General features: G+C 50.3%; 1 protein-coding gene across 3 annotated transcripts in view; it reads left to right on the top strand.

Annotated features, from left to right (window-relative positions):
• The window catches only part of LOC119386781 (alpha-(1,3)-fucosyltransferase C), a 107,730-nt gene that overhangs the window by 26,761 nt on the left and 54,796 nt on the right, over positions 1-26,173 (top strand). The window lies entirely within an intron of this gene.

The raw sequence follows: 26,173 nt of genomic DNA, 5'->3' as shown, positions 1-26,173 counted from the left end.
GCTTATTTTGAAATAAAGTCACGTTTTAGTGGTCCGCATTGCGTTAGCGCACTTCAAATCACCCGCCTGAAGGCGGTATTTCGCACGTCACTGTTGCCGTGCCCAACGTTGCCCGCCTTTACTGCGCGGCGGCGTGCACTGGCAGCTCGCGCCATTCGGGCATCCGGCAACATCACATGAATGCGGTATTTTGTCGAACTTTCTATCAGAGCGACATTCACGAGCGTGCAAAACACACGCGGCGGTACGCGATACCGAAACTACCACTGAGACGCGACCGCGTGAGCAATGCAGGGCGCCGGGCGAAGCGCAGTTCGGCGAAAATGGAACTTTTGAACCACGCGCGCCGTTCCCTATGGCAACGCCAAAGAGGTTCTTTTTTCCATGAATCAAACAGAAACGAACAAGCGGCATTTTATTACGTCTCTTCATGCACGGAAGGTTCTTTTTTTATTGCAGCTAGTTTGATTACTAGTGAATAACAGTATTCAGACTCTCCCACGTCATCGAGATCACTTCCAAAATGCCCCACTCGTGGCGCTCAGCGTGTGATAGATTTAGCTTAATTTCTCAGTAAGTAGGGCACTGCTGTTGATAATACTGCCGTTCTAGACGTTGTCATGCATTCAGCTTTCACTCTGACATAAATTGTTATTTGCCTTTAGTGTCTCTTTCAGTGCTACGGTAAAAGAAGCGAAGGACCGGCCAACTTGGTCCGGAATGGTTGTAGCATGTCGCATGTGGGAAATGCTGTGTTAACATGGCGCAGTCCTGCCACTCCCCCACCGACATCTTATTGCGTCATCTGATAAACTTCATTTTGGCGCCGTGGAGATCAGGCAGCGCGGGAATCCCCGTGTCAAAGAAAACCATTTTCCTGTGTGCATGCATGGCTGTAGTTGGTTGATTCCACGTAAGATCGAACAAACGATGGCTGGTCGACCTCTTAAATTTATTTCAAAATTTTGTATATTATTGCCTGATGAGTGGAAAGAAGAGATCCGCAATTGGTTTTGCCGCCAAACATTTTTTCGAAACACGGGAAATCAATAATGACGAAGAGGTAGAGTGGAGCACTCATCCGCTCTGCTGTTTGGGCCAACTTTCGTTATGAATTGCACAAAATATATTAAAGTTAGGTAGCTGAAATTTCTTTAACTAAATATATGCATGTTTTTGCTTGTGTTAGGGTATTTTTATTTTTTATGTGTAGTGTAGATGTTTTTATAAAAAACCTCAAATTTGGCCCAGGAAACGTTATTTTCTTTATTTTGAAGGTCTTTATCTCAAAACACCCTTGTAGCAGAGCGACAAAAATTCCGCATTACGTTCTTCGCATGCTTATCTACCAAACTACCGAATCTTATATTTATATAACGTTTCAGTAAAGAGATATGATCGGGTGAAGTTCACGAAAACACCGAACAATGGAAACTGATGACGACAAATTAAAAAAAAAAAACATTTTTTTACATTTCTTAAACTTCGTCCACTTATTGTCCTCCACATCAGCTTTCACAATCACTAAAAACATGTTGCATAATGTCGTTGCACTACTAGTTACGGCCCCTCAATAAGCCCCTTAGGCAAGGATTGGCAATTCCGACTTCTCCCCAACAAGTGTATAATATGCAGGCAGGATTGAATTTCTTTTTATTAAAAGCCCAGCAGTACCGATAAAGGTGTCGCCGGCACTGAAGACGTTAATTTTGAAATTATTTGGTCACTGCAGCGTCCACGAGCGCGGGGCTACCGAGCAGGCGCGCACGCACCCGAGATGCTCGTTGTAAGAAACGGTAAAACATCTACACTACACATAAAAACTAAAAATACCTGAGCAGAAGCAAAAGCATGCATATATTTAGTTAAAGAAATTTCAGCTACCTAACTTTAATATATTTTGTGCAATTCATAACGAAAATTGGCCAAAACGGCAGAGCGGATGGGCGCTCCACTCCACCTCTTCGTCGTTGATTTCCTGTGCTTCGAAAAAATTTTTGGCGGCATCTACACTACACATAAAAACTAAAAATACCTGAGCAGAAGCAAAAGCATGCATATATTTAGTTAAAGAAATTTCAGCTACCTAACTTTAATATATTTTGTGCAATTCATAACGAAAATTGGCCAAAACGGCAGAGCGGATGGACGCTCCACTCCACCTCTTCGTCGATTTCCTGTGCTTCGAAAAAATTTTTGGCGGCAAAACAAATTGCGGATCTCTTCTTTCCACTCATCAGGCAATAATATATAAAATTTTGAAATAAATTCAAGAGGTCGACCAGCTATCGTTTGTTCGATCTTACGTGGAATCACCCAGTTCTACCTTAATACTGTTATCTATCGTATCTGTTAGCTAACTATGATTTCATGTAATACAGCAACTGTTTGCTACATTCTTGTACAAATAAAGCATGCGACTCCCCTGAAGAAGTGGTATCAGTTTAGTATAGCAAATATCGACGGTTTATTCATTCTAGTGACCCACTACTAAAAGCGCAAGTCAGGAAGCAGGACACCTCACCAAAAAGGTCTTTGTATGTGTCTTGATGTTTCATGTGTCTTTTTGTGTGATCGTCGGAAATGGCGGGACTAACTTAGCGATCCGTCACCGGTGACTTCTGCACCAATAAAAAAAATGCCCCCACCTCCCCGAAGGGAATCGTGAGGAAATGCGAATGCATTTCTTGCGCAGAGAGAGGGTACCGTTGCCGTTAGACATTCGCCTTCACCGACTTCTGCCATCGCCTTGAGAGGCGCCCAGCCAGAGAACGGTCGAGAGTGAGGCGCGAGCGTAAGGGAGGGTGGGGCGCCAGCGTTCTCGGCTCGGCGTTGGCGTTTCACAGCGGCGTCTCGAGCACACATTTCCGGATGTTCTTGAGAGGCGCCCAGCCAGCGAACGGTCGAGAGTGAGGCGCGAGCGGACGGGAGAGTGGGGCGCAGGAGGAGAGAGAGCGAGCGGCGAGAGAAGGAACGGTGAAGCACTGCACCCACCCTCTCCTACACTCTCTCGCACCACATGCTCCGGTTGCTAGGGGCGAGGATATGCTGTTGAGGACAGCTGTTGCTATGGGAGAGGGCGCCGCGGACAACGCCGGACGCCTGACATAGAACGACTAAGAAATGCATTCGCATTTACAATTAGCGCAGCTTCTATTAAGCCGCGCAAGGCTGGGTCACAGCAGAGCTGGTGGGCAGCTAGCTAGTCCTGGCTTGGCTACGCTTTTCCCCTCTCACCTCACTTTCCCGGCCGCGGCGGCTGCATTTTCGATGGAGGCGAAAATGTTTGAGGCCCGTGTACTTAGATTTAGGTGCACGTTAAAGAACCCCAGGTGGTCTAAATTTCCGGAGCCCTCCACTACGGCGTCTCTCATAATCACATCGTTGTTTCGGCACGTTAAACCCCAGATATTATTATTATTATCTCTTTCCCACTCCTTGGTGTTCTGTACAATACATGCCTATGCGTGCACTCGCTTATTTCTGTCTTTTGTAGCGTTAGCTACACTTGCCTAGCCGGAGCCGTGCTGCGCATGCGCAAGGATCAGTGATGTCACACAGCTGGGTCACGAGCTGGCATCTCACGCGCTCTCCGACACCGCCATTCGCGGCTCGCCGCTGCTTGTCTGCGGGTTCAGGAGGAGTGGCGTCGTAGCCGCGGCAGACAAACTGGCGCCGCTGGCGCCCGCGTGCGTGCAGACTCCGCCACCACCGCGCGCGACTCGCCGCCGCCGGTCTGCGTTTTCCAGAGTGACGTCGTAGCCTTGGCAGACGTATTCACGCCAGCGCGTGCGCAGCTATTCGCCTTCGATGTGCAGTTGCCGTCTGACACTGTGCTGGAGCCACTTGATAGCGCCTCTGACTGGCGTTTGCAGGTGGGTGACGCCATGAGAAGGAGAGCGCAAATGCGGCTCAACGGCGCAAAAGAGCCGAGAAGCTTATCTCGTGGCATCCCGAAGTAGTTGCCTGGCAATTAGCGGTTCAGCGTGCGAAGAATGAACAGAAGAAGGCTAATAATCCTAGACAATCTGGAAAGCTAAGAACAATCAGCTGAACCTTTGCTAACGCTACGTATATCCTGGCATAGCCGAGCTGAGCCACTTTTTGCTTCTGTTTCTATGTTTTTCTCTCTCTCTCTGTCGATTTATTTCTGTCTTTCTATCTTTCTCACTCTATGTTACGATTATTTCTGTCTATTTTAAATGCCAAGCATTTCTTTGCGAACCTTCGGCCCTTTCTGCTTTTCTATCTATCTATCTATCTATCTATCTATCTATCTATCTATCTATCTATCTATCTATCTATCTATCTATCTATCTATCTATCTATCTATCTATCTATCTATCTATCTATCTATCTATCTATCTATCTATCTATCTATCTATCTCTGATGATCGCCTACTTAATCTGTTGTAGACCGAAATTGGCATGGCGCGGTAAGGGGATTTGACGAATAGGATTGTCAGGTCATGACATCAATAACGCGAAAATTCTGTCATGTGCGTCGCCAAATCCCTTCCTCCAGACACGTGTGACACGGGCCACGGTGTACGGGTATGCGCCACAGGTCATTGACAGTTGATATATTCCCAGGATCGGCGAGAACAGATATTGGTAATGTAAATGCGAGAGCGTAACGAAAACCCGATATAGGCAGCGTTGACCCGACGAATGCAAAGGATAAAAATCAAGTTTCGAGCAGGAATCGTACCGAAGAATTGTGCGTGGCAATCAGGTATTCTACCACAGAGCCACGCCAGGTCGATAAACTGGTTCAGAAAAACAGTCTATGCAGGCGTAATGTCGGTGCAACATTAATTGTCGTTTTGGTGGGGGCTGTCTAATTTTACAAGAAAGCAATAAACACTAAATATGTACTCCTGCGATACAGGGGTCATATCATATTAACGTCTGTAGTTCCAGTGTTCACTCCGCTTTTATAGCAGCGTAATAAAGATTACATTTGTATTCCTATGATTCAGCAAGCTATATTGAAGCACTGCTCGACCCCGGAGGAAAACGTGAACGAAAGTTACGTATTATATTCACATGACAGCATCATAAAGTGCACTTAGTTTCGGTAATACTGACGTATGTACTCTAACGTGAGGGCTGACGTTACGTCGCACCATAAGTTACCCTTTAAACGCCAGTGTTGTCGACATGCCTGTTAAAGGCCAACTCCGGCGATTTTTGGAGGTCGATGGATCTCAGTGAAATTCGCTGGGTACGTTCCTTTGCACGTTTCCGTAATTTATGCCAAATTACAGGCTTGAGACATGCGCAGATTGTTTGCAAATTAATTTTAAAGATTGTCTGCAAACGCCCTCCTGGCTTCCCACAATTATTGGCAACATTGCGTCTGTGACGTCAGTATTGGCAAGGCGGCGGAAGTGACGCAGCCGAGGGCACCGCTTACTTCGGTGTTTAGGCCGCTACAGCGAGCGTCTGCTGTGCACAAGGCGACAGACAACGTTGGTTTGGCCGGCGCTTCGCTGGTCGTACCGGCTGTCACAGTTTTCATACTCCGCGCCAGCGTGACCGGCATGCCTTGCACCACTTCCGGTTCGTTCGTAACAACGTCTACGTCATACGTAGACAGTACACTCGGTTGGATTTCGGTTTCGGTGTTGCGCTTTTTTGCTTATTTAAAATTGTTCTCCAATTTGCCGAGTATTTCTGCTACCGGGCCCGTAACAGGAGCGTCTCAGGAACATAAAAGCACCATTACTTTGACATGGCCAAAAAATCGCCGGAGTTGGCCTTTAAGTCCACGATGTGCACACAGCTACTACACACAAAAAATTGGCCGCGTATCTCCGTGCTCCGCTGCAAACGCCGGCTAAAGACGATAGAGGAGGCGCTGCGTGAGATATGGACGCCATCTGGCAATACGTCGGGAAACATGAGCTTGTGCATAGGGTTTCCTTACTCCGTGGTAGAGGGCGTTAGTCGGCGCGCATTGCTAGAATTGCATGGCACTTTCAGCGCAGCCGATTTCAGCGCAGCTTAAGAAACTAGGGTCTTTAGAATTACGTATTTATTTAGCCTTGGTTTTATCAGGACACCTTATTCTTGGAGCTTTTATTCTGCGCTCGTGTCATATTCCACAGCGGGACTAAAATAAGCAGCAGCGTACCGCTAACGTTCGCAGCGTTGCTTACTTGCGTCGCACATGCGCAGGCGCCTTACAGTAGAGCACTGCACGGGCCGATTTTTCCGGCCCGGGCCCGGCCCGGCCCGAAAATGCCATGCTCCGGCCCGCCCGAGCCCGGCCCGGTTTTCTTAAATGTGGCCCGTACCCGGCCCGGGCCCGAAAGGTTTGGGCCCGGCCCGGCCCGGCCCGGCCCGGCCCGGCCCGTTTCAGCTAGTTATGCCTTGAGCATAAAGGAGGCACTGTCCAACCTTCGGTTATTGTGAAGATACCTGCCGCACAAAATATATTTTCTAGAGATTGTTTTAGGAACTTCTTTCAGTGTCACGACTTTCACTGGTACAGTGTGTACTTTCGGTGAATTCCGCGAGTAACACTCTTACGAAATTATTGCAGGGCAATATAAAATATAATTGTAGTCATAGCTGGCTCTTTCATGTACGCACGCAGTGCTAACCACGCCATCTCATTTTTGCATTTCAAAGAACAACTACAAGATATAATACCTGCATAAAGTGGAGAAAAAAAGCATGGCAGAGATTTTTAGGTTGAGTCTACATCAACTGCATACGGGCTAGGGCTGTTGAGGAAAAATAGCAGGTCTCCTGCAAACTTCATCTATTGCACAATGCAATGAAAAAAAGAAAACGTGCTCTAGCTGCTTCTGGGAGGATTACACCAGGCTGGGCAGCGTTACATAAATTAAAGCTGTCGTGTTGACTCCTCGGCAGGCAACTGCACACAATCTAGACTACATTTTTGTGCTCAAAACAACAAGGTTCTTTGTCCCACCCTTCTTCCCCGAGTCACCGCCACCGCAGTGCCATAGATCTGTCAAAGCAAGGCACACCCGTTAACGAGCGAGCCACCGTCCTCCTGTCAGACGTGCGTACAGTAACGCTGTGTTGAATAAAGGGTGATTTAAATAAAACTAATCAGTCTGCGTGTTGGTTATTCCCAGACTCCCGGATCGCTTCGCTAGCCTCATCACTCCAGTTGTGAGCCAGACTCGAGGAAACGAGTGTCTCTATGGTCTGGCGCCTCAGCACTAGTAATGGCAAAATCAACAACGGCGTTCGCCCTGTGATAAGACTCGCTCCGCATCTTGCACTCAAAATGCACAAAAAACAGTTCCTGAGATATTAATGACTCACAAGTCGTGTTGGCCAGTCTACGGGCATGCGAGCGTACCTGCATACTCGAAATGTTTCCCTAGATACGAACGCGCGCATCTTATATACACAAATCTAGGCAGGTTACCGTTGCTTTCCTTACACGGTACCCAAGAAAGTCTTTCACTCACTATAATGGCGTAAACTTATATTAGGCGTTTCTTGAAATCTAGTGTAGCCTACCGATGGAGCAAAATTGTAGACGTCTTGTACTGTGCAATTTCTGTGCACGCCAATGCACTCCAGGTTGTTTAAATTACCCGGAGCCCTCAACGACGGCGTCTCATATAGCCTGGGTCTCTTTCGGAAGTTAAACCCCACAAAACAACAAAAACAAAGCCACACAACGTACACATGCAAATATACATATACGTATGTGACCCGGGCCTAATACGGGCCTGGCTCAGGCCCGAGCCCGACCCGAGCCCGAAGATCATGGGCCCGAGCCCGGCCCGGGCCCAATCCAACAACCCCTTACCCGGCCCGGCCCGGCCCGCGGGCCGGGACGGGCCCGGGCTTTCGGGCCGCCCGGGCCCGTGCAGTGCTCTACCTTACAGAGCGCATTGCTTGTTTGCTTCAGTTCTAACGAGAAGAAATGGCGCTGGGTGGCATTTTATTTTGATGACATTTCAGTCACAAAATGACACAAAATGATCCCGTTTCACTTTTATTCAATGGTGACAATAACAGAAATTTATGACACCCTACACAATGAGCAACAAGTGCCGTAATAAGTACAAAAAGCGCGTACACCACGTGCACTTCACTTTCCCTTATGTTCCGATAAATTAACCTTACGTGTAACGATAAAGGTATGCGAATTGTAGCGTGACAGATAACTTTGCGATCTGCTCACCGATAACAGAAAATATAGTAAGCACTGTGTGTTCACGAAGGAAACCGGGCAGCAGGAATAATGATCCATGAAAATCCAGGAATCACACTACTCCGAACCGTTGCCCCGTTGTCTTACCTAGAAGAGATAGGTCGCTAGGCGTAGGCATGTTGCATTGCATCCTTGAACATTGAACACCACGTCGTTTCAACGAGTACGGAGCAAAGCATTCGGCGTTAAATGTTATCCGCGTCGTCGAAAATCAAATTCCCACCACAATATTTCGGAGAGCGCACGCAAGTTTGAAGCACCAGAACACGTGAGGAGACGTGTCGTCACAGACGAAATTTACGAGTGCGCCTTTCCATGCACCGCAAGGGTGCACTGAATAACAATTACGTGCGCCTATCTTCAGGGGCTCTAAGAAAAAGGTTTTTCGTTATAATTAAACAGTGTCATACATTCTTGGCACATTGCACCCACATAATATTGTTCGGGAAATAAATGACATTTGTAAAACAAAAAGACGGCTTCGCCCTTGAACAAAGCTTTGTTTTTCGCTATTAGTGTTTGTTCCCTCCATACCTAGTCGCACTTCAATCGCAGCACCCATATCTCCCCTTGCTGGCAATAGTTTCCGAACTCCTTTGCGCCCGAAGATGCGCGACCTATTTGGATGGACCTTGTACAAACGGCCCTCATCACGAGATAAGCGCGCGCACGGGCGACCACGCCCTGTAGGGCCAAGCACAGGTGGCGGCGCGCGCGCATCGCAACAAGTGGGACGACGACCTTTAAAGCGCACGCTTCGTGGCCTTCGCGCCATCTCGCTGATGATAACGAAAACAAGTGCCTCCGAGCTCCGTGTACAGCCAGCGGTAAATGGTGTACAGGGTCGACCACATCTAAGCTGAACACCTCATTAGTATTCAAACCGGTAAAACTAGGACGTTTCTTATACTTCACGAGTGCAATGCCCGTTATAGAACGTCTAATCATGGTGTCGACAAACACAGTAATGATTTTCCGAATTATGTATTAAACAACAGCTTCAATGAGGTCTTGAATACTAATGAGGTGTTCAGCTTAGATGTGGTCGACCCTGTACATAAATAGCTCGCCGTTAGTATGCTGAAGGACGTAGCCTTTGTGACCGAGTCGTTTCGCGCCACAAACTGCGGAGCGGGGGGTTGTGGGTTCGATTCCGAACGACGGAACTTCATCTTTCTAATATGTTAGTGCACATTTTACAACGTCATATCCATGAAAGAAATACGTCAGTGAAGTCTCGGTGGGCCCTTCCATAAAACACTTTCGTGTTAAAAAAAACATCGTTTATCTCGAGCGCGAAATCGTTGTTCTGAGAAGTCAGAACTCCGTGGCCATATAAATAAATGTGGAGCAATATACTAGAAGGCTAAGTTGCGGTAAGTCAGTTCTGTGGAATCCTGCGATGTAGAGAATAGAAATCAAGTCCCTGACCAGGATCAATTTCCGTCAACTAGCAGCGCTTTTTAACACGAAGGTGTTTTATGCCGGGGTCCACCACGGCTCCACTGACGCATTTCAGTCACGGATATGACGTTGTAAAATATAAAGGCTAACATATGGCAAAGAAAAAACTAAGAAAAAGTTTTCTCACCGGTAGTCGAACTTACAACTTCTCGATCGCCAGCGCGCAGCGCGAAATGACTCCGCCACCGACGGCATGTTCTCTGTTATGCTAACGGCGAGCTATTTATGTGCACCATTTGCCGGCGGCGGTGCTCAGAGATCGGCGGCACAGCGTGTTTTCGTTATCACTAGCGAGATGGCGCGAAGGGCTCGAAGAGCGCGCTTTAAAAGTCGTCCCCCACGCGGATTAGCGCGCGCCTCGACTGGGCGTGGTCGCTCGTGCGGGCGCTTATCTCTTTATCTCGGTGGTTTGTACGTCTTGCGCACTGCCTGCAAGTTTACGTTGAGAGTACGAAGGTCACCTCGCTCATTGCAGCGGCCGCTTTTGCGAAAAGAGTGCGCTGCTCACACAGAATTAAGTTACAACTGTGACAGTTCGCGCTCATCCTGTGTATGTTCGTTGCGCGCGTTCTTGCTGCATGAGCAGCGCATTGCAAGTTTCGAGCGGCTTGCCGTTCTTCCCGTAACATTATAATTTGATGCTGTAGCATTCATTCCTTCGCGCTTGGGGTAAAAGAATGCACAACAAACGCTCAACTACGTCTGTGAAGACACGTTTCACTTTCGTGTTATACCGATTCCTATGACAGAGGGATCAGCTATGTTTTTTTCCTAGAATTCAGCGTATATGTATTGATATACAGGCCTATCGCATCTATGCACTGCGAAAAGCTTGGACAAAGCTTTTTTTTTTTGTTTAAAACGGGGAGGCGAAGGAGAGGTTGAGGAAAGGAAACGACCCTATTTCTGCAACCCTATATGAGAGTACGTCTCAGCGTCTGCAGGGGAACGGGAGAGGGAAATAAACATGGGAAAAGGAGAGAAGAAGCAGAGAGTGGCGTCCATGGCTGAGGACGCGGCGGGTTGCTTCTGCAGCGGCTTGTCCAGCACAGTATCCCCAAGAAAGTGAAGGACCGCCTTGAAGATCTAGGCGTGGCGGTCGGCAGGGAACAGGAGGTCCCTTTGGGTAACCGCCGGTAGGTGTAGAACACGTAGGCGGCGGCTGGGCTCTTGTCAGCTAGCCATGATGGCTGGAAGTCTTTTGCAGGCCACATGCCTGAAGACTGATGGCTTTCACTGGACCGCCCGATGGCCCGCCAACAGCTCACCGACGGCCCGCAGTGTAAGCTGCAGCGATGCGATGATGGCGTCTCGCGGATCAACCCGCAGTGTCTCAACGAGCTCGGCAGAGTGCCTCACAACAGGGGAAACAGGAGACGCTATGGAAGCCGGAGCATGCAGCACCGCATCACCACCAATCTGCTGCTGTACAGGAGGTGGTGCAGGACGCGGTGCCTATGCATACGTGTGAGTGGCTGTGCTGGCGACAGGATGGTCCGAAAAGTGGGGGTGATTCTACTCCTAGCTGTACCATAGCGCGCACAGCTCGCCTTCATAGTTGGACCATAGAGGAGGCCATGATGGTGGCACCCTGTGTTCCTCTTGCCATTTACGACAGGCAGGAATGTTCGCAGGGCTGATGTGGCCGCACTTTAAACATCGAGCTCTGGCGCTGCAACTCTCTGTGGAGGGACTGCTCCTACCGCAGCGTAGGCAGCAGTTGAGAAGCCTGCGGGTGGCTGTTGCATGGCCAACGCAGCCACACTTCAGCCATTCCAGTGGGCGTGGCCTGGCAGGGTGCACCCGAAACCACCGCTTCGAGAGGCTCACTTGATCTCGTAGGACAGGGCCGGCAATCTGCGTCCCGGGTCCTGGCGGCAGACACCACGACCAGGCTCGACTCAACAGACTGAAACAGCTCGTCGTCTGCAGTATAGCCATCCACACCGTGCAGATATTTCGTGCTCAATCCTCGGTCAGCGGGAACCCGGGCGCATACAGGAATGCGGCAGCGCTCCGTGACACCAGGAAGGTCGTCCAAGAACTTCCTACAGGACACGTCGGCTGCTTTGACATTTCGACGGCTGTTCACTCGCACCTTGATGACGCCGGGCCGCGCCGAGAGCGCAAACGCCAGCACTGAGCGTGATCCCTGAAGGGAGGTGCTGTTCGGTGCTGACGGTCTGAACATTATGGTTCCTAAACAATATGGTTCCTGAACAATATGGTTCCTGCTACGGCCGGGTCAACTGGAATCACAAGAGACGAGGCGAGAGCCCTTGCACGTCAGCGGGCGCCCCTTGAGCACACCACCGTTAAGTCCTTGAGGGCTCGATCGGTGGCCTACTGTCGCGAATTTCTCGTTCTGTTGGCGCTGCGAAGGACCTCCTTTTTGCACTGAAGTTAGAGGTGGTTTCCGAGCATGCGGTGTTGACCGCAGGCTGTTGAAGTTGCGGAGCAGCAGGTGGCTTGCATGATTTGGACTTGCCCTTTTTTTTTTTCCTGGCGAAGACTGTGGTCATCGGCTGCGGATTTTCCTTTAGAAAAGCCGCAGCTGGATCTTGAGGTAGTCTTGGCGTCGAAGCAGTTGTGCTCGGTTGCGACATTCCGCCGCCAGCTGCCAAAATCTGCGCGATACGGGGCAGTGCGTGCAGTCACTGGGCGTCTCCGAAAGCGAGGTGTTCAGTGCTGGTTTCGCATGCCTGTGTGGAGCGTCACAGTCGCTCCCGTTATCATCGCGACCTTTCCGGGAGCTCTTAGTGTCCACTGGCTCGCCCGGTGTGACCGCAGGCAGCGGACGAACGCTGGGGCGAAAAGGGCGTTCTCCTGGTGTGGACGGCGCCTCGGGCGAGATCGCCTGTTGTAAAGGTGCTGATGATCTTGCCGTCGGGCTCGCACATGGGCCCGGCAGCTCTGCGACATCAGGAGCGGCCCAGACGCCGCCAGCTGCTCGTGAGGAGGCGGAGCGCATCGTCTTCCACAAGTCTACGATAGTTCCACTATTTACGTGAAGGACCCTCCACCGTCGAAACTGCTCATAGCTGGGGGGCAGCAAGGAGGCAGCTGACGTACAAGAGCGGCCATTGCTCTTGTGAGCGGCGCGCGATGCGGTGGTTGTGAACTAGGCCATCAGAGCGTTCGTTTGTCGCTTAGAAATCTATTGTAACAAGATAAGTAAGCAAAAAATACTGAGAGGGAGCGAGCTGTTCGAACGGGCTCATGCCGCATTTTTTTTTTAAATGTCGTCAGCTGTCGTTGTTTTTCTGTGCGCCATGTGTCAGCGAAGAAGAAAAGGAAATCGCCCGGTGCAATGACGTGCGAGAAAGACGAAAAGAAGCGCGCGCTCGGTTATACGTATAGAAATGCTTTGGCTCTTTCTGACCTTTTATTTCCCTTCCTTTCTCTCCCTTTGTCTCTTTATTTTTCTCTCTCAGAACTCGTTCTATCTGCCATCAGAGTGATTGCATCCGATGCCGGAGAAATCGGTGCACGTGTTCTGCAAGTGAAGCAGAAGATGAAGAGGACGACGATAAGAAGAGGACGAAGAGGGCGTGTGCCGGTGAATGATGACGATAATTTCTGTTCGCTCTGTACAGACTAACGGTCGGCTTAAACAGCTCCGCCATTAAAGTGCCAAAGTACCATTACCATCATTATGCGCCAATTTTCGTGTCCTTTGCAGGGCGAAGGCCTCGTCCAATGTTGTCCCACCTACCCTATTTTTCAGACGCTCTCACCATTGCACCTATTTCAGAGGCTTTTTTTTCTAACAGTACAGGATACCGGATCATTCGTCAATGAAGTCAAATTCAGAGAAAGAGCGCCGCAAAAACCCGCCCAGATAGCATCCGGCATTTGTGAATGGTGCTGTGTAGGGACGTAGTATAAGTTGTGACGATTTCCAAGAAACGCACGCATGTGCTATGAGAAGTCAAACGACAATTACTCCTACGAAAGCGCTTACGCTGCAAGTAGCTTCAGGAAAGGGGAAGATTGTTCTCTACATTGCTGTCGAGGGCTTGTGAAGCTACAATGGAAACACGCATATGGGTTTCTTCGATATAAAGCCTTCAGAGGAAGGAAGAAACGGTCTTCTTGGTTAGGTGAGTGAACCTGGAACGAACGGGATCGAACCAAGCACATATTTTAAATCGAAGCTGTTTCAGTCGACCCTGTGCCGGCGTTGGCACTCGGTAGTGTAGCATCACCTTAAGGTAAGTGTTCTTTAATTGTTAAATGAAAAAAGCGTCGCAGATCCCTACGTCATAGAAATCGGTATAAAACGAAAGTGAAGCGTGTCTCCCCCAAGGTAGTCGAGCGTTGTTTCTGCATTGTTTCGCTGCAAGGGCGAAGGAATGAATGTCATAATAGCACATTGGAATGTCACGCGAACAGCGCCACGCAACTCGAAATTTGCAGCGTGCTGCTCAAGCACAAAGGGCGCGCGAAAAGAACACACACAGGACGAGCGCAAGCTTACAACTGTCACAGTTGTTACTTTGTGTTTTAGCAGCACGCTCCTTTAGCAAACGCGGCCGCTGCAGCGAGCGAAATGGCGTTCGCGCACTCTGTAACGTCAACGTAAACTTGCGGTGAAAGCACAAGTCGTACAAACCAAGGTAAATGTAACTGGTAGCCAAGCTTCCACATAAAGCCCATACGTACAGAAAATGGCGGGTGCCCATGGGACTTAGCGTCATCTATGTGTGGAGGCAACACTTCCGGCAGAACGGAAAATAACGCAGATGTGGAGCAATATCTGGTAAAAAAGTGACGTGGTTTTGTTGACGAAATTTGACCTCAGTATAGTTTTCTTAGGCCCCTGATCGCTAAGGACTCGCGCTACAGCGAGCCTGCAAGCCCTTGGCGAGTGCGCTTGAAGCCAACGCTAGCTAAACTAATATTTGAATCATGACTAAAGAGCGGTGTTTAAGTGTACCGCCCTTTAATTCCCCTTGGTTTTACAAGGAAACGTTATTCCTGGAGCCGTTATTCTGCATTCGTGTCATACTCCACAGCGGGATTAAAACGAGCGGCAGCGTACCGCTCATGTTCGCAGCGTTGTTTATTTGCTTCGCACATGTGCAGGGGCCTTACAGAGCGCATTCCTTCTATGCTTCAGTTCTAGCGAGAATAAATGACACCTTGTGGCATTTCAGTTTGTTGACATTTTCGTCACAAAATGACACATTATGATCACATTTCAGTTTTATTCAATGGTCACAATAACGGAATTTTATGACGCCCTACACAATGAGCAACATTTGCCGCAATAAGTACAAAAAGTGCGTACACTACGTGCAATTTATTTTCCCTTATGTTCCGATAAATTAACCTTACGTGTATGCGAATTGTAGCGTGACAGATAACTTCGCGATCTGCTCACCGATAACAGGAAATATAGTAAGCACCGTGCGTTCACGAAGGAAACCGGGCAGCAGGAATAACGATCCATGAAAATCCTGGAATCACACTACTCCGAACCGTTGCCCCGGTGTCTTATCTAGAAGAGATGGATCGCTAGGCGTACGCATGTTGCACTGCATCCTTGAACATTGAACACCACATCGTTTCCGCGAGTACCGAGGAAAGCATTCGGCGTTAAATGTTAGCGGCGTCGTCCTGTTGCCCGTTGAACACCGTAATCAACATGTTCACCAACGATGGAACGCACCTCGCACCTCCGCGCACAGCGAAAATCAAATTCCCACCACAATAATTCAGAGAGCGCACGGAAGTTTGAAGCACCAGAACACATGAGGGGGCGTGTCCTCACAGACGAAATTTTCGAGCGGGCCTTTCCAAGCACGGGAAGGGTGCACTGAATAACAATTACGTGCACGTATCTTCAGGGGGGCTCTAAGAAAAAGGTATTTCGTTTTAATTAAACAGTGTCATACATTCTTGGCACATTGCACCTACATAATATTGTTCGGGAAATAAATTACATTTGTAAAACACAAAGACTCCTTCGCCCTTGAACATAACTTTGTTTTTCGCTATTATTCTTTGTTCCCTCCACACCTAGTCGCACTTCAATTGCAGCACCCACAACTTCCCTTGCTGGCAATAGGTTCCGAACACCTTTGCGCCCGAAGCTTCGCGACCTATTTGGATGGGTCTTGTACAAACCGCCCCCAACACGAGATAAGCGCGCGCACGGGCGACCACGCCCTGTAGGGCCAAGCACAGGTGGCGGCGCGCGAGCATCGCAACGATTGGGGCGACAACCTTTAAAGCGCACGCTTCGCGCCCTTCGCGCCACCTCGCTGGTGATAAAGAAAACAAGTGCCTCCAAGCTCCGCGTACAGCCAGCGGTAAATGGTGTATATAAATAGCTCGCCGTTAGTATGCCGAAGGACGCAGCCTTTGTGGCCGAGTCGTTTCGAGCCACACTCTGTGTAGCGAGGGGTTGTGGTTTCGATTCCGAACGACGGAACTTCTTCTTTCTCATCTGTTAGTGCACATTTTATAACGTATAATGCCCATGACGGAAATACGTCAGTGAAGTACAATATCCATGACGGAATACGTCAGTGAAGTCTTGGGGGGGCCTTGCATCAAACACTTTCGTATTAAAAAGAACATCGTTTATTTCGAGTGCGAAATCTTTGTTCTGAGAAGTGAGAACTCCGTGGCCCTATAAATAAAGGTGGAGCAGTATACTAGAACGCCATGTTGCGGTGAGTCAGTTCTGTGGAATCCTGCGACGTAGAGAATAGAAATCACATCCTTGACCAGAATCAATTTCTCTCAACTAGCAGCCCTTTTTTCCCGAGAATTAAGCTATATGCATTGAAATACAGACCTATGGCATCTACGCACAGCGAAAAGCTTGAACAAAGTTTTTTTGTTTAAAATGAGGAGGCGGAGGAGAGATTGAGGAAAGGAAACGACGCTATTTCTGCAACCCTAAATGAGAGCACGTCTCAGCGTCTGCAGGAGAAGGGGAGAAGGAAATAAACATGGGAAAAGGAGAGAAGAAGACGCGAGGCGAGTGCCTTCCATGGCCGAGGACGCGGCGGGTGGCTTCTGCAGCTGCTTGTCCACTCCAGTATCCCCAAGAACGTGAAGAACTGCCTCGAAGATCTAGGTGTGGTGGTCGGCAGGGAAGAGGAGGTTCCTTTGGGTAGCCGCAGGTAGGTGAAGAATACGAGGGCGGTGGCTGGGCTCTTGTCAGCTAGCCATGATAGCTGGAAGTCTTTTGCAGGCCACATGCCTGAAGACTGATGGCTTTCACTGGACCGCCCGATGGCCCGCCAACAGCTCACCGACGGCCCGCAGTGAAAGCTGCAGCGATGCGATGATGGCGTGTCGCGGATCATCCCGCAGTGTCTCAACGAGCTCGGCAGAGTGCCTCACAACAGGGGAAACAGGAGAGGCTATGGAAGCGGGAACACGTAGCACCGCATGGCCACCAATCTGCTGGTACACAGGAGGTGGTGCAGGATGCGGTGCCTATGCACACGTGTGGGCGGCTGTGCTGGCGGCAGGAGGGTCCGAAAAGTGGGGGTGATTCTTCTCCTGTACCATAGCGCGCACAGCTCGCCTTGACAGTTGCACCATAGAGGAGGCCATGATGGTGGCCACCCTGTGTTTCTCTTGCCATTTACGACAGGCAGGAATGTTCGCAGGGTTGATGTGGCCGCAATTTAAACATCGAGCTCTGGCGCTGCAACTCTCTGTGGAGGGATTGCCCCTACCGCAGCGTAGGCAGCATTTGAGGAGCCTGCGGGTGGCTGTTGCGTGGCCAAGGTGACCACACTTCAGCCATTCCAATGGGTGCGGCCTGGCAGGGTGCAACTGAAACCGCCCCTTCGAGAGGCTCACTTGATCTCGTAGGACAGGACCGGCAATGTGTGTCCGCGGTCTCGGCGGCAGACACCATGAGCAGGCTAGACTCAACAGACTGAAACAGCTCGTCGTCTGCAGTATAGCCATCCACACCGTGCAGATATCCCGTGCTGAATCCTCTGTCAGCGGGAACCCGGGCGCATACGGGAATGCGGCAGTGCACCGTGACACCAACAAGGTCGTCCAAGAACATTCGAGAGAACAAGTCGGCTGCTTTGACATTTCGACGGCTGCTCACTCGCACCTTGATGACGCCGCGCCGCGCCGAGAGCGCAAACGTCAGCGCTAAGCGTGATCCTTCAAGGGAGGTGCTGTTCGGTGCGGACGGTCTGAACATTATGGCTCCTAAACAATATGGTTCCTGAAAAATCTGGTTCCTGCTACGGCCGGTTCAACTGGAATCACAAGAGACGAGGCGAGAGCCCTTGCACATCGGCGGGCGCCCCTTGAGCACACCACCGTTAAGTCCTCCAGGGCTGGGTCGGTGGCCTACTGTCCCGAATTTCCCGTTCTGTTGGCGCTGCGAAGGACTTCCCTTTTGCACTAAAGTTAGAGGCGGTTTCTGAGCATGTGATATTGACCGCAGGCTGTTGTTGAAGTTGCGGAGCAGCAGGTGGCTTGCAGCATTTGGACTTGCCCTTCTTTTTCCTGACGAAGTCCATGGTCATCGGCTGCGGATTTTCCTTTAAAAAGCCGCAGCTGAAAATCCGCAGCTGCGTGTTGAGCTAGTTGAAGCGTCGAAGCAGCTGTGCTCAGTTGCGACATTCCGCCGCCAGCTGCCGAAATCTGCGCGATACGGGGCAGTGCGTCGCAGTCACTGGGCGTCCCCGAAAGCGAGGGGTTCAATGCTGGTTTCGCATGCCTTCCTGGAGCGTCACAATCGCTCCCGTTATCATCGCGACCTTTCCGGGAGCTCTTAGTGTCCACTGGCTCGCCCGGTGTGACCGCAGGCAGCGGACGAACGCTGGGGCGAAAAGGGCGTTCTCCTGGTGTGGACGGCGCCTCGGGCGAGATCGCCTGTTGTAAAGGTGCTGATGATCTTGCCGTCGGGCTCGCACATGGGCCCGGCAGCTCTGCGACATCAGGAGCGGCCCAGACGCCGCCAGCTGCTCGTGAGGAGGCGGAGCGCATCGTCTCCACAAGTCATACGATAGTTCCACTATTTACGTGAAGGACCCTCCACCGTCGAAACTGCTCATAGCTGGGGGGCAGCAAGGAGGCAGCTGACGTACAAGAGCGGCCATTGCCTTTATGAGCGGCGCGCGATGCGGTGGTTGCGAACTCGGCCATCAGAGCGTTCGTTTGTCGCTTAGAAATCTATTGTAACAAGATAAGTAAGCAAAAATGACTGAGAGGGAGCGAGCTGTTCGAACGGGCTCATGCCGCATTTTTTTTTTAAATGTCGTCAGCTGTCGTTGTTTTTCTGTGCGCCATGTGTCAGCGAAGAAGAAAAGGAAATCGCCCGGTGCAATGACGTGCGATGCAAGACGAAAAGAAGCGCGCGCTCGGTTATACGTATAGAAATGCTTTGGCTCTTTCTGACCTTTTATTTCCCTTCCTTTCTCTCCCTTTGTCTCTTTATTTTTCTCTCTCAGAACTCGTTCTATCTGCCATCAGAGTGATTGCATCCGATGCCGGAGAAATCGGTGCACGTGTTCTGCAAGTGAAGCAGAAGATGAAGAGGACGACGATAAGAAGAGGACGAAGAGGGCGTGTGCCGGTGAATGATGACGATAATTTCTGTTCGCTCTGTACAGACTAACGGTCGGCTTAAACAGCTCCGCCATTAAAGTGCCAAAGTACCATTACCATCATTATGCGCCAATTTTCGTGTCCTTTGCAGGGCGAAGGCCTCGTCCAATGTTGTCCCACCTACCCTATTTTTCAGACGCTCTCACCATTGCACCTATTTCAGAGGCTTTTTTTTCTAACAGTACAGGATACCGGATCATTCGTCAATGAAGTCAAATTCAGAGAAAGAGCGCCGCAAAACCCGCCCAGATAGCATCCGGCATTGTGAATGGTGCTGTGTAGGGACGTAGTATAAGTTGTGACGATTTCCAAGAAACGCACGCATGTGCTATGAGAAGTCAAACGACAATTACTCCTACGAAAGCGCTTACGCTGCAAGTAGCTTCAGGAAAGGGGAAGATTGTTCTCTACATTGCTGTCGAGGGCTTGTGAAGCTACAATGGAAACACGCATATGGGTTTCTTCGATATAAGCCTTCAGAGGAAGGAAGAAACGGTCTTCTTGGTTAGGTGAGTGAACCTGGAACGAACGGATCGAACCAAGCACATATTTTAAATCGAAGCTGTTTCAGTCGACCCTGTGCCGGCGTTGGCACTCGGTAGTGTAGCATCACCTTAAGGTAAGTGTTCTTTAATTGTTAAATGAAAAAATGCGTCGCAGATCCCTACGTCATAGAAATCGGTATAAAACGAAAGTGAAGCGTGTCTCCCCCAAGGTAGTCGAGCGTTGTTTCTGCATTGTTTCGCTGCAAGGGCGAAGGAATGAATGTCATAATAGCACATTGGAATGTCACGCGAACAGCGCCACGCAACTCGAAATTTGCAGCGTGCTGCTCAAGCACAAAGGGCGCGCGAAAAGAACACACACAGGACGAGCGCAAGCTTACAACTGTCACAGTTGTTACTTGTGTTTTAGCAGCACGCTCCTTTAGCAAACGCGGCCGCTGCAGCGAGCGAAATGGCGTTCGCGCACTCTGTAACGTCAACGTAAACTTGCGGTGAAAGCACAAGTCGTACAAACCAAGGTAAATGTAACTGGTAGCCAAGCTTCCACATAAAGCCCATACGTACAGAAAATGGCGGGTGCCCATGGACTTAGCGTCATCTATGTGTGGAGTGCAACACTTCCGGCAGAACGGAAAATAACGCAGATGTGGAGCAATATCTGTAAAAAAGTGACGTGGTTTTGTTGACGAAATTTGACCTCAGTATAGTTTTCTTAGGCCCCTGATCGCTAAGGACTCGCGCTACAGCGAGCCTGCAAGCCTTGGCGAGTGCGCTTGAAGCCAACGCTAGCTAAACTAATATTTGAATCATGACTAAAGAGCGGTGTTTAAGTGTACCGCCCTTTAATTCCCCTTGGTTTACCAGGAAACGTTATTCCTGGAGCCGTTATTCTGCAGTCGTGTCATACTCCACAGCGGGATAAAACGAGCGGCAGCGTACCGCTCATGTTCGCAGCGTTGTTTATTTGCTTCGCACATGGCAGGGGGGGGCCTTACAGAGCGCATTCCTTCTATGCTTCAGTTCTAACGAGAATAAATAACACCTGGTGGCTTTCGTTTGTTGACATTTTCGTCACGAAATGGGCACATTATGATCACATTTCGTTTTATTCAATGGTCACAATAACGAATTTTAGACGCCCTACACAATGAGCAACATTTGCCGCAATAAGTACAAAAAAGTGCGTACACTACGTGTAATTTATTTTTCACCTTATGTTCCGATAAATTAACCTTACGTGTATGCGAATTGTAGCGTGGACAGATAACTTCGCGATCTGCTCACCGATAACAGGAAATATAGTAAGCACCGTGCGTTCACGAAGGAAACCGGGCAGCAGGAATAACGATCATGAAAATCCTGGGAATCACACTACTCCGCAACCGTTGCCCCGGTGTCTTATCTAGAAGAGAGGATCGCTAGGCGTACGCATGTTGCACTGCATCCTTGAACATTGAACACCACATCGTTTCCGCGAGTACAGAGGAAAGCATTCGGCGTTAAATGTCTTAAGCGGCGTGCGTCCCCCTGTTGCCGTTGAACACCGTAATCAACATGTTCACCAACGCTTGAACAGCCCCTCGCACCTCCGACGCACAGACGAAAATCAAATTCCCACCACAATCATTCAGAGAGCGCACGGAACGTTTGCACGCACCTTAGACAACAACACATGAGGGGGCGGTGTCCTCACAGACGAAATTTTCGAGCGGGCCGTTCCAAGCACCGGGACAGGTGTTGCACTGAATAACAATGACGTGCAACGTATCTTCAGGGGGCTCTAAAGAAAATAGAGTATTTCGTTTTAAATTAAACAGTGTCCTACTTCTTGGGCACTATTGCACCTACATACTATTGTTCGGCGAAATAAATACAACTTGTTAAAACTACAAAGACTCCTTCGCCCTTGAATCATACTTTGTTTTCACGCAGTCTTAATTACTTTGTTCCCTCCCACCTAGTCGCAACTTCAATTGCAAGCACCCCACAACTCCCTTGCTGGCAATAGGTTCCGAACACCTTTGCGCCCGAAGCTCTCGGACCTATTGGATGGGTCTTGTACAAACCGCCCCCAACACGAGATAAGCGCGCGCACGGGCGACCACGCCCTGTAGGGCCAAGCACAGGTGGCGGCGCGCGAGCATCGCAACGATTGGGGCGACAACCTTTAAAGCGCACGCTTCGCGCCCTTCGCGCCACCTCGCTGGTGATAAAGATAAACAAGTGCCCCAAGCCTTCCGATGTACAGCCAGCGTTAAATTGGTGTATATACTATATGCTCGCCGTTAGTATGCCGAAGGACGACAAGCCTTTGTGGCCGAGTCGTTTCGGAGCCACACCTCTGTGTAGCGAGGGGTTGTGGGTTCGATTTCGTGAACCGACGTAACTTTTCTTCTGTCCATCTGTTAGTGCACATTTTTTATAACGTATAATTGCCACATGACGGAAATACGTCCGTGAAGTACCATATGTCCATGACGGAATACGTCAGTGAAGTCTTGGGGGGGCCTTGCAGTCAAAACACTTTCGTATTAAAAAGAACATCGTTTATTTCGAGTGCGAAATCTTGTTCTGAGAAGTGAGAACTCCGTGGCCTATAAATAAAGGTGGAGCAGTATACTAGAACGCCATGTTGCGGTGAGTCCGTTCTGTGGAATCCTGCGACGTAGAGAATAGAAATCACATCCTTGACCAGAATAATTTCTCTCAACTAGCAGCCCTTTTTTCCCGAGCATTCAGCTATATGCATTGAAATACAGACCTATGGCATCTACTGCACAGCGAAAAGCTTGACCAAAGTTTTTTTGTTTAAAATGAGGAGGCGGAGGAGAGGTTGAGGAAAGGAAACGCCGCTATTCTGCAACCCTAAATGAGAGCACGTCTCAGCGTCTGCAGGAGAAGGGGAGAAGGATAAAACATGGAAAAGGAGAGAAGAAGACGCGAGGCGAGGTGGCCTTCCATGGCCGAGGACGCGGGGGTGGCTTCTGCAGCTGCTTGTCCACTCCAGTATCCCCAAGAAACGTGAAGAACTGCCTCGAAGATTTAGGTGTGGTGGGTCGGCAGGGAAGAGGAGGTTCCTTTGGGCTAGCCGCAGGTAGTGAAGAATACGAGGGCGGTGGCTGGGCTCTTGTCAGCTAGCCATGACTAGCTGGAAGTCTTTTGCAGGCCACATGCTCTGACGACTGCTGGCTTCACTGGACCGCCCCGGATGGCCCGCCAACAGCTCACCCGACGGCCCGCAGTGTAAGCTGCAGCGATGCGATGATGGCGTGTCGCGGATCATCCCGCAGTGTCTCAACGAGCTCGGCGAGAGTGCCTCACAAACAGGGAAACAGGAGAGGCTATGGAAGCGGGAACACGTAGCACCGCATGGCCACCAATCTGCTGGTACACAGGAGGTGGTGCAGGATGCGGTGCCTATGCACACGTGTGGGCGGCTGTGCTGGCGGCAGGAGGGTCCGAAAAGTGGGGGTGATTCTTCTCCTGTACCATAGCGCGCACAGCTCGCCTTGACAGTTGGACCATAGAGGAGGCCATGATGGTGGCCACCCTGTGTTTTCTTTGCCATTTACGACAGGCCGGAATGTTCGCAGGGTTGATGTGGCCGCAATTTAACATCGAGCTATCTGGCGCTGCAACTCTCTGTGGAGGGATTGCCCCTACCGCAGCGTAGGCAGCAGTTGAGGAGCCTGCGGGTGGCTGTTGCGTGGCCAAGGTGGCCACACTTCAGCCATTCCAGTGGGTGCGGCCTGGCAGGGTGCAACTGAAACCGCCGCTTCGAGAGGCTCACTTGATCTCGTAGGACAGGACCGGCAATGTGTGTCCGCGGTCTTGGCGGCAGACCCCTGCATCAGGCTAGACTCAACAGGACTGAAACAGCTCGTCGTCTGCAGTATAGCCATCCACACCGTGCAGTATATCCCGTGCTGAATCCTCTGTCAGCGGGAACCCGGGCGCATACGGGAATGCGGCAGTGCACCGTGACACCAACAAGGTCGTCAAGAACATCGAGAGAACAAGTCGGCTGCTTTGACATTTCGACGGCTGCTCACTCGCACCTTGATGACGCCGCGCCGCGCCGAGAGCGCAAACGCCAGCGCTAAGCGTGATCCTTCAAGGGAGGTGCTGTTCGGTGCGGACGGTCTGAACATTATGGCTCCTAAACAATATGGTTCCTGAAAAATCTGGTTCCTGCTACGGCCGGTTCAACTGGAATCACAAGAGACGAGGCGAGAGCCCTTGCACATCGGCGGGCGCCCCTTGAGCACACCACCGTTAAGTCCTCCAGGGCTGGGTCGGTGGCCTACTGTCCCGAATTTCCCGTTCTGTTGGCGCTGCCAAGGACTTCCCTTTTGCACTAAAGTTAGAGGCGGTTTCTGAGCATGTGATATTGACCGCAGGCTGTTGTTGAAGTTGCGGAGCAGCAGGTGGCTTGCAGCATTTGGACTTGCCCTTCTTTTTCCTGACGAAGTCCATGGTCATCGGCTGCGGATTTTCCTTTAAAAAGCCGCAGCTGAAAATCCGCAGCTGCGTGTTGAGCTAGTTGAAGCGTCGAAGCAGCTGTGCTCAGTTGCGACATTCCGCCGCCAGCTGCCGAAATCTGCGCGATACGGGGCAGTGCGTCGCAGTCACTGGGCGTCCCCGAAAGCGAGGGGTTCAATGCTGGTTTCGCATGCCTTCCTGGAGCGTCACAATCGCTCCCGTTATCATCGCGACCTTTCCGGGAGCTCTTATTGTCCACTGGCTCGTCCGGTGTGACCGCAGGCAGCGCACAAACGCTGGGGCGAAAAGGGCGTTCTCCTGGTGTGGACGGCGACCCGGGCGAGATCGCCTGTTGTAAAGGTGCTGATGATCTTGCCGTCGGGCTCGCAATTGGGCCCGGCAGCACTGCGACATCACGAGCGGCCCAGACGCCGCCAGTTGCTCGTGAGGAGGCGGCGAGCATCGTCTTCCACAAGTCTACGATAGTTCCACTATTTACGTCAAGGGCCCTCCACCGTCGAAACTGCTCATAGCTGGGGGGCAGCAAGGAGGCAGCTGACGTACAAGAGCGGCCATTGCCCTTATGAGCGGCGCGCGATGCGGTGGTTGCGAACTCGGCCATCAGAGCGTTCGTTTGTCGCTTAGAAATCTATTGTAACAAGATAAGTAAGCAAAAATGACTGAGAGGGAGCGAGCTGTTCGCATGGGCTCATGCCGCATTTTTTTTAAATGTCGTCAGATGTCGTTGTTTTTCTGTGCGCCATGTGTCAGCGAAGAAGAAAAGGAAATCGCCCGGTGCAATGACGTGCGAGAAAGACGAAAAGAAGCGCGCGCTCGGTTATACGTATAGAAATGCTTTGGCTCTTTCTGACCTTTTATTTCCCTTCCTTTCTCTCCCTTTGTCTCTTTATTTTTCTCTCTCAGAACTCGTTCTATCTGCCATCAGAGTGATTGCATCCGATGCCGGAGAAATCGGTGCACGTGTTCTGCAAGTGAAGCAGAAGATGAAGAGGACGACGATAAGAAGAGGACGAAGAGGGCGTGTGCCGGTGAATGATGACGATAATTTCCGTTCGCTCTGTACAGACTAACGGTCGGCTTAGACAGCTCCGCCATTAATGTGCCAAAATACCATTACCATCATTATACGCCAATTTTCGTGTCCTTTGCAGGGCGAAGGCCTCTTCCAATGTTGTCCCACCTACCCTATTTTTCAGACGCTCTCACTATTGCACCTATTTCAGAGGCTTTTTTTTCTAAGAGTACAGGATACCTGATCATTCGTCAATGAAGTCAAATTCAGAGAAAGAGCGCCGAAAAAACCCGCCCAAATAGCATCCGGCATTTGTGAATGGTGCTGTGTAGCGACGTAGTATAAGTTGTGACGATTTCCAAGAAACGCACGCATGTGCGATGACAAATCAAATGACATTTACTTCTGCGAAAGCGCTTACGCTGCAAGTAGCTTCAGGAAAGGGGAAGATTGTTCTCTACATTGCTGTCGAGGGCTTGTGAAGCTACAATGGAAACGCGCATATGGGTTGCTTCGATATAAAGCCTTCAGAGGAAGGAAGAAACGGTCTTCTTGGTTAGGTGAGCGAACCTGGAACGAACGGGATCGAACCAAGGACATATTTTAAATCGAAGCTGTTTCAGTCGACCCCGTGCCGGCGTTGGCACTCAGTAGTGTAGCATCACCTTAAGGTAAGTGTTCTTTAATTGTTAAATGAAAAAAAGCGTCGCAGATCCCTACGTCATAGAAATCGGTATAAAACGAAAGTGAAGCGTGTCTCCCCCAAGGTAGTCGAGCGTTGTTTCTGCATTGTTTCGCCGCAAGGGCGAAGGAATGAATGTCATAATAGCACATTGGAATGTCACGCGAACAGTGCCACGCAACTCGAAA

The sequence above is a fragment of the Rhipicephalus sanguineus genome, chromosome 3 (assembly GCF_013339695.2).
Source record: "Rhipicephalus sanguineus isolate Rsan-2018 chromosome 3, BIME_Rsan_1.4, whole genome shotgun sequence".
Classification (NCBI taxonomy): Eukaryota; Metazoa; Arthropoda; class Arachnida; order Ixodida; family Ixodidae; genus Rhipicephalus; species Rhipicephalus sanguineus.
The sequence above is the reverse complement of the archived record's forward strand: the minus strand, read 5'-3'. Positions and strand labels throughout refer to the sequence as shown.